Source organism: Pan troglodytes, chromosome 1, assembly GCF_028858775.2.
Source record: "Pan troglodytes isolate AG18354 chromosome 1, NHGRI_mPanTro3-v2.0_pri, whole genome shotgun sequence".
NCBI lineage: Eukaryota > Metazoa > Chordata > Mammalia > Primates > Hominidae > Pan > Pan troglodytes.
In genome coordinates, this window is record NC_072398.2 from 20,151,022 (window position 1) to 20,158,785 (window position 7,764).

Genomic DNA, 7,764 nt, shown 5'->3' on the forward strand with positions numbered 1-7,764 from the left:
TGCATTTTCATATATGGACTCTACTATGTTGGGAAAATTTCTTCTTACTCCTTATTTTTTGGGCATTTAAAAAAAATCATAAATGGGTGTTGAATTTTGTCAAATGGTTTTTCTTCATCAATTCAGATGATCATGTGGGTTTTTTTTTCTCTTCATGCTATTAATGTGGCATATTACATTGATTTAGTGTCATATGTTGAACAATTCTTACATTCCAAGAATAAACCCCATTGGTCATAGCGTATATTTTTTTAATATGTTGCCAAATTTGGTTTGCTAGTACTTTGTTAGGCACTTTTGTATCAATATTCATAAGGAATATTGGTCTGTAGTTTTCTTGTAATTTTGTTTTCTGGCTTTGGTATCAAAAGTAATGCTGGCTTTATTGAATGTTAGGAAGTGTTTTCTCTTCAACTTTTGGGAAGAATTTGAGAAGCATTGTTATTAATTCTTCTTTAAAAATGAGTAGAATTCACCAGTAAAGCCATCTGCTCCTAGGTTTTTCTTTTTTTTGTTTGTTTCATTTTCAAAATGCATCACTTTATTTTCCTTATAAGGCAGCCACACATTAAGCATGTGACAGTCACATGATTTCTTCAGTGAGCCCCAAGGTTTCCACGAGCTTTCCTGGAGCCTATGGCCAGAAGAGTCCTGAGATTTCAAATATTAAAGGTTTCTCCACAGCCACAAGTTCCTTTGATGTTTGGGTTATTGAACAAAAACTCACTGGATAATTTGTCTTCAACATAGTCCATTTCTGTTCCTAAAAGTGTTAGCTGGGCTTTCTTTTCAATGAATACTCTGACTCCATCTTGAATAACTTCTTCATCAGAATCTCCCTTTGTCTTTGTATATTCTACAGTATAAGAAAGGCCATTACAGCCCCTGATTCAGACACCAGCATTTACACCTACATGCTCAGGCTTATCTTTAAGAAGTTGTTTTATCTTGTTTACTGCTGACGGTGTCAGGGTGAAGGCAGCCCCGGTGGGCTGCAGTTTTCTCTTTCTAGTTTTTTTAGTTTTCCTAGTTTTTCTAGTTTTTTAGTTTTTTTAGTTGCCCAGACTAAGGAAGCTGACATCTTCGCCGTCCTGGAGCCCTGGTGCCTCGGAGCCCGGCTGCCTCAGCCTGTCCCCATGGACACGGTGGGCACATTCCTGGGCTTTTCTTTCTTGGAGGTTTTTGATAAGCGATTCAATCTCCTTCCTAGTTATAGATCTGATCAGATTTTCTATGTCTCCCTGAGTCAATTGTGATAGATTTTATGTTTTATAGGAATTTTTTAATTTACTACTTTATCCAGTTTGTTGGTGTATAATTGTTCATCGTATTCTCTTTTAATCATTTTTATTTCTGTAAAATTGATGGTAATGTCCCCACTTTTATTTCTGACTTTAGTTATTCAAATCTTCTCTCTTTTTTCCTTAGATAATGTAGCTAAAGTTTTCTCAATGTTGTTTTTTTTTGAATAATCAACATTTAATTTTGTTAATTTTCTCTAATTTTTCTGCTCTCTTTTTTTTAATTTCTGCTCTAATCTTTATTATTTATTAATTATGTTCCTTTTGACAGCTTTGGGTTTAGTTTATTCTTCTTTTCATAGTTTCTTAAGGCATAAAGTTAGTTTGTGAATTTGAGATTTTTCTTCTTTTTTAATGTAAGCATTTAAATCTACACGTTTTTTCCTAGCATCACTTTTACTGAATCCCATAAGGGATTTTTAATTATAATTTTTTAAATTTTAGATTCAGGGGATACGTGTGCAGGTTTGTTACAGGATATTTGTGTGGTGCTGAGGTTTGGGCTTCTATTGATCCCGTTATCCAGATAAAAAACACAGCATCCAATAGGAAGCTTTTCAGCCCTTGCCGCCTCTCTCCTCCTCACCTTTTGGAGTCCCTAGTGTTTGTTTTTTCCATCTTTATGTCCATGTGTACTCAAGGTTTATTTTCCAACTAATTGAGAACATGAGACATTTGGTTTTCTGTTTCTGCATTAATTCACTTAGGATAATGGCCTCCAGCTGCATCCATGTTGCTGCAAAGGATATGATTTTATTATTTTTAATGGCTGCATAGTACTCCATAGTGTATATATGCTGCATTTTCTTTATCAAATCCATGATTGATGGGCACCTAGGTTGATTCTGTCTTTGCTATTGTGAATAGTGCTGTGATGAATGTATGAGTGCAGGTGTCTTTTTGGTAGAATGACCTATTTTCCTTTGGGTATATACCCAGTAATAGGATTGCTGTGTCAAATGGTAGTTATATTTTTAGTTATTTGAGAAATCTCCAAACTGCTTCCCACAGTGGCTGAACTAATTTGCATTCCTACCAACAGTGTATTTGCAGTCCCTTTTCTCTGCAGCTTCACCAACATCTGTCATTTTTTGAAGTTTTAATAATAGCCATTCTGACTGATGTGAGATGGTGTCTCATTGCGGTTTTGATTTGCATTTCTCTGATGACTAGTAATGTTGAGCATTTTTTCATATGTTTGTTGGTCACTCATACATCTTCTTTGGAAAAGTGTCTGTTCGTGTCATTTGCCCTCTTTTTAATAGGGTTATTTGTATTTTGCTTGTTGATATGTTTAAGTTCCTTATAGATTCTGGATATGAGTCCGTTGTCAGATGCATTGTTTGCAAATATTTTCTTCCATTCTATAGGTTGTCTGTTTACTTTGTTGATGGTTTCTTTTGCTGTGCAGACTCTTTAGTTTAATGAGGTCTCACTTGTCAATTTTTGTTTTTGTTGAAATTGCTTTTGAGGACTTAGTCATAAACTCTTTGCCTAGGACAATGTCCGGAAGTGTATTTCCTAGGTTTTCTTCCAGGATTTATATAGTTCAAGGTCTTACATTTAAGTCTTTAATCCATATTGAGTTATTTTTTGTATATGGTGATAAATAGGTGTTCAATTTAATTCTTCTGCATATGGTTAGCCACTTCTCCCAACACCATTTATTTAACAGTGATTTTTCCCCATTGCTTACTTTGGTTGATTTTTTTAAGATCAGTTGTTTGTAGTTGTGTAGCTTTATTTCTGTGTTCTTTATTCTGTTCTGTTGATCTGCGTGTCTATTTTTGTGCCAGTACCATGCTGGTTTGGTTACTGTAAACATATATACTTTGAAGTTATGCATCCCATAAGTTTTGATATGTTGTGTTTCATTATCATTTATCTCATTTCTTTCATTACTACCTTCTTTTGTATTTAGTTGATTTTTTGTAGTGATACATTTTTATTCCCTTCCCATTTACTTTTGTGTATATTCTATAGATATTTTCTTTGTGGTTACCATATACAACCTCCTAAAGTTATAACAATTAGATTTAATTACCACCAACTTAACTTCAATCACACACAAAAACTACTCCTACATAGCTTCATCCTTCCCTTCATGTCATTAATGTCACAAATCATACATGACATCTTTAAACATTGTGTGCTCAATAACATAGATTTATAATTATTTTATCCCTTCTTTTTTTAATCCCAGTAGAAAATAAGTTCAAAATTATAGAAATACTGGCTTTATACTTGCCCATGTATTTACATTTACAGAGATCTTTATTTCTTCATATGGCTTTAAGTTACTGTATAGTTTTCTTTAATTACAACTTCAAGGGCTCCCTTTAGCATTTCCCGTAGGATAGGTAATGAACTCCCTCAGTTTTTGTTTATCTGGGAATGTCTTAATTTCTCATTTTTGGAAGACAATTTTTATGCATATAAAATTCTCAATTGACAGGTCACTTTCCTTTCAGCACTTTACGCTATCTGCTCATTGCTTCCTGAGATCCAAAGTTTCTAATGATAATTCTGCTGATAATCTTACGGAGCATTCTTTGTATGTTATGACTTGCTTCTCTCTTGCTACTTTCAATATTCTTTCTTTGTCTTTTGGCAGTTGATTATAATGTGTCTTTGTATGGTTCTCTTTGAGTTTATCCTACTTAGAGTTCGTCAAGTTTCGTGAATTTGTGCATTCATGTCTGGCATCAAATTTGGGGAGTTTTTAGCCATTATTTTTTTCAATTTTCTTTCTTTCCCTTCCTTTCTCTCTTCTCCTTCTGGAACTTCCCTAATGTGTGTTTGTCCCACAAGTCTCTTAGGTTCCCACGAGTCTCTTAATGGTGTCCCACAAATCTCTTAGGCTCTGTTCGCTTTTCTTCATTCTTTTTTCTTTCCATTCTTCAGACAAGATAATTTCAATTGTCTTGTCTTCAAGTTCATATATCTTTCTTGTGCCTGTTGAAATTGAATCTGCTGTTAAATACATGTAGTGAAATTTTCATTTCAGTTATTGTACTTACAGTTCCAAAATTTGTTTGGTATTTTTTAAAATTTTGGTCTCTGGTAATATTGACATTTTGCTCATCTATCATTTTTCTGATTTCCTTTAGTGGTTTGCCCATGTTTTCCTTTAGTTATTTGAGCATCTTTAAAACAGCTGTTTTAAGGTTTTTGTGTAGTAAGTCTGATGTCTGGGTTTCCACAGGGATGGTTTCTGTCAATATCTTTTTTTTTTTTTCATTTTTTACTTGCATGAACCATGTTTTCCTGTTTCTTTGTATACCTTGTGTTTTTTGTAAACATTGAACATCTCACTGTTACAATGTGGTAACTCTGAAAATCAGAATCTTTTCCTTCCCCAGAAGTCACTGTTTTTTGTTTGTTTGTTTGTGTTTTTTTTTTTGTAAAAATTGTTGAAGCCTGTGGCATCCATGTCTGAGAGTTTTTCAGACTGTTTTCCCAAGACTATTCCTTGTCACATGTAATCACTGAAGTCTGTATTCCTTTAGTTTGTGTTCAGCTAATGCTTTGACAGAGATTTCCTTCAATGCTAAGGGCTCTTGCAGTCTTTTCAGATAGCCTCTGTGCTAGAGCACTCTTTCAAGACTAGCGAGGCTTATTCAGACCCTAGGGATCAGCTTCAGGTAAAGCCTAAGGCTTTCTTCAGACTTTGTGAGCCTGTGTCTTGCCTGGGCATGCACATGGCTTTCTAAATTCTCTCGTAACAGCTGCTTTTGAGTGTCCTAATTTCCCAAAGAGTCTTACTCGAGCTTCTCATCTGGGCCTTAGATGGTCTACTCTATGGCTCCACTCAAAATCTCTTGCCCAGGCCATGAGCCTATAGTGATCTTGCAGCTTTTATTAACAGTGTCCACTTATTTCTCCAGCTGTGTTCTGAGTTAGGTAACACAGATTAGTGAGTCAGTCCTTCACTTATCTCCAAGACAGTTTAAAAGAGATGTACATAATAATTCGCAAGTAATATCTGCTCTGATTCTTCCAGTTTACAAGGAGGAAATTGGAACAAGGCTGGCTGCTGTGTTTCAAGACAAAGACTGCTGCCACACCTGGGAGAGGATGGGGCCAGGGTGAGTTAAAACACAAAACTTCCCTGCCATTTTGAAGATGACTTTTTCTTGATTGGGCCTTCACTTGATTGCGGTAAACCTTTGACTGTTTTCCAGTGCTGTGACAAAATTGGTTCAGAAAGTTTCTAGGTTTTAAAAAATGCTTCTGTGGGGAAATGCAAATTAGGAGCTTCCTAGTCTATCATTTTGCTGGTATTCCAGCACCAACAAAGTCTTTAATCATGTGTATTAACACATAGATATTGTCATATCTATTTCGCCTGAATGCCTCCTCAGATCTTTGTATCTGGGAATAACGAAGAGAACGTTATTCCCAGATACAAAGGAGAACAAAGTAGAGAGTGTATGATTTGTGAGGAGAACGAAGTAGAGAATAAACACATAAACCCTTGGACAGGCTGCTGTGTATCCTGGGACCGTCTGCAAGGACACTCTACTGCAGGTGCCTGATCAGACTTCAAACCGATATTTTTGTTGAGAAGTTGAAAGAGGGAGATTGTAAACGGGCCCAAAGTCCTTCTGGAGAAAAACTATTGTGAGGGTATGTCTCTCCTTTCCTTGGAAACTTTACTCAAAACCATTTAAAATTCTTCACAGCTACTTTACCAATCTGGTGGAAACTTCGACTTTAGTGTTATTATTTTTTTTACCCATTTGTGGTGTAACACACATGTATGTGTGTTATGAAGTGGGCAGAGGGGGGATGACTAATTATTTTTCCTTGTCCAAAAGGGCAGAGAAATTCCCCCCTCACTCTGTCACTCCCCCACATTGATCAATCCCCTCTTTACCTCCCACTTTAAAAAACTCAGCACCTGGCCTCATTATTCCCTCTAAGGAGCTCACAGTTAGGTGAACTCCTTCCAACACCCTCACAATCTCTTGTGAGGCAGCAGGTCTTTCTACCCACCCTTTCTCTCCTGCTGGTTTTAGATCTAAAGGGCTTTACATTTAGGATCAGCCTTCTAGTTAGTTGAGGAACTGGAGAGAGAACAGAGCTTGGTGGCTTCCAGTTGGCTCCAGTGCCACCTGAGTCCAAGTCAATTAAATTCCCACCATGACCAAGGATGGTGCCCAGAACTTTCCTTTTGAAATGTGTAATGCAGAGAACCCTGAGAAAGTTGCAATGAAGGAGGAAAAGTCAATCAGATGGGCTCCACCTTTCCTGTCATTCCTCTTTTCAGTGCCCCATCTGCTGCCAAGTAGCAATTTGGGAGCTTTTGAAAATGAGTTTTAAGAAGAACTAATGGAAGAAAAAGTAGACAAGGAGAAGGGATAAAGGAAAGAGGATACCCTTTCTAACAGGTAGCTCCTCTTTCCTCTTCACCTGACCTTGTGAGACAGTGAGACCAAGGAGTTTCTGGGGTCACACTTGGGCATTGTGGCCTGAAAATCAGACAGACATAGAGTGGGTGTGTGAACCATTAAAACAAGTGAGAAAAAAACCTAAGCTGGCAGAGGGCAGCTCCCAGTGCTGTGGGAACACACCTCCCAGATGAGGACTGGTCGCAATGACTACTCGCAGGACCTCAGTTTGTATCTTTCAGTCCCAGTCCCCCAGGGGAATCAGAGGAGGGAAGGAAACCTCCCTAAGATGTCTGTCTGGTCAAGGCTGCAAGGCCTTCTGGTTTGCAGTTATGAAACAAAGGCATTTAAAATGTTCTCTCCTCACTTTCTCTGAGAGCCAGGATCTCTTTCCTGGGACTATGGGAAAGAGGAGCTGCTCCAAGCCCAGAGGATGTGCATGATTACCAGATGGCAATGACAACTGGGAGATTTTTATTTGACTTGGTCCCACTTTCCCATTTCACAGGTGGGAGAGCAGGCTCAGAGAGCGAAGTGGTTTTTCCAATTTTATAGAGTAAACGTCTGTTGAGATGAAGGCCAGACTGCTGATAGCAGGCCAGGCATGTATGCTGTCTGATTAGTGCATTTATCTTCCCCTCTACTCCTGTATCTTCCCACACACTAGCTTCCACACACATAGTCAAATGAATTAGCTATGAGGTCAACAAACCCATGCTTTGCCTTCCTGCAGAGTGAACAAGGTAGGGGCACATCTCCATCAGAAAACAGGGCAAAACCTCCTGGTTTAATCAGGCTGACTTTGGTGCACAATCTCAAGTAAAGGGTGGAGTTGTTTCCTTTTCTTTGGTAGCTGATGTTGTCTTTGCAAAGAAATAAACCAAAAAAACCACAGGCAGAACTCCTGCTAGTATGTCAGTGCTTGACCGACCAACCGATTCATACACTGGTCTGGTTTGGCTATTTACATGTGTAAGGTCTTTCCCCACAGGATTGATATACAGACAAGTGGGTTTGCAAATCCTAGCTCCTCCGTGTGTGATGGAAGGATTTGGAAATCCCAGTTGGGG

At 37.8% G+C, this 7,764-nt stretch overlaps 1 pseudogene; it reads right to left on the reverse strand.

Annotated features, from left to right (window-relative positions):
* Positions 1-659: 659 nt before the first annotated feature.
* Positions 660-1,081, reverse strand: LOC107974254 (iron-sulfur cluster assembly 1 homolog, mitochondrial-like; annotated as a pseudogene).
* Positions 1,082-7,764: the final 6,683 nt, after the last annotated feature.